This window comes from Cricetulus griseus (assembly GCF_003668045.3).
Source record: "Cricetulus griseus strain 17A/GY chromosome 1 unlocalized genomic scaffold, alternate assembly CriGri-PICRH-1.0 chr1_0, whole genome shotgun sequence".
NCBI classification, from domain to species: Eukaryota; Metazoa; Chordata; class Mammalia; order Rodentia; family Cricetidae; genus Cricetulus; species Cricetulus griseus.
In genome coordinates, this window is record NW_023276806.1 from 175,980,544 (window position 1) to 175,982,212 (window position 1,669).

Consider the following 1,669-nt stretch of genomic DNA (forward strand, 5'->3'; position numbering starts at 1 on the left):
GTTAGGTCATCTTTCCCAAGGAGGGTCACAGATGTAAAAGCCTACAAGGGAAGGGGTGGACAGGAGAGGCTCACTAAACCCACCCTCTGTTACTCAACTCCAAACTTTGTTCAGACTAATCAGACATCCAAGTTCCAAATTTCTCAAATTAAATAGAAATGTAGGGACTTACAAACATAGAGCAAGGGTGGATTGAATGAACTTCACAGTGTTTCACATTTCTTGATTGTGAAGCCAGGCACATTCCGGATTTGGGGCTTGTCTCCCCATCACTATCTGACCAGAGTTCAGAGCTCTCAAGTTGCATGATGCCTGTCATCTCTTTCTGCCTAGGGATCCCAAGTGCAGAGTTCCAGAGAACATAGGTATTGACTAAAATCATCTCTAATAATCCCATAGAGATGGGTGTTAATACTTTTATAGATGATGCAGAATCAACCTGCCTGCATATTAGGCTTGAAAGACGTCTTATAGTAAAGACAAACTAGGTTCATTCCTGTTTATGATTATACCTGTTTCTCAAGGAGTGGGCTATGTTCTACCTGTAACCTTAACTATACATAGTTCTGTACTACCCATTCCGGGAATGGGAATCGTGTCTTTGTTTCAAACAGTTAATAACCATCTTACCTTTGTTTCAGAGGGGTTGTTGTGGCTACCTTGCTATGACTACTTGTTGTTATGCACACCTTGCAATCGTGTCTATGTTTCAGAAGGTCATGACAGACTTATTATGCTTATGTTCTTCTCCTGTAACCCTGTCAATTTTGTCTCCCACATCCTCCATTTGGGAACCCCCAACCCATGAGCTATGAAAATATTACTTTCCTCATATCTAATGCTCACCTATTGAATCCTGACTTAGGGGGAGGCAGGCAGTGTATGTGAATAAAGCAAATCTTGTGTTAATTAATTTGGCCATGATGATTTAGGTCAGTGGTCTTTCTACTCCCTTCTTTGGGATTAACAAGGGCTCTTTGAAAAGACAAGGAACATATATCTTATAATCAAATTCCAAATGATCCACATGCAAAAAGATTTTACCCCTTCCTAATTGTTACAGCTCTATGACTTTCTGTAAACAATTAGATTTTATTAGATATTTCTCATCCATTGAATGTTTTAACTGACTATGCTGTTTATTTAAATTTGGATGACAGTTTTTTGTGTGGACTAAAGAAGAGTCAGCCTTATAGTCATAATAGGTAGCTTTGGAATCCCTGTTTGCCCATCCTCACTCAAAATGGTAACCTGAAGGAAGATGAAGGCTCAACACTAACTGACCTCATATGTAAATTAGCACATGAAGGATAGAGATGCTCTAAGAATGGAAACTGACTTGACCTGAGAGACAAAAGAAATGTTGTGGAAGGGTTGTGAATGTAGAAAGGGTATGATGGAAATGTTCTGGATTCTTCTTTCTGCTCCTGTGGCTCAGAGTCATCAAGGATGCTGTTGCAGGGCTTGGAGATATCAAAAGTCACCAGAAAGATATCAAACCTCCCACTGAAGGGCAAAAGGAGGTCTTGACCATATCATCCAAAATCAAGTCTTCCCACCAGATGCAAGGTCCTGTGAACCAAGGAAGAAGTTATTCTACAAAACACACAGAGTCCTTAGTCTCTTGAGGATCTTTTTCCAGTAATGCTGGCTACTTTGACCTGTACAT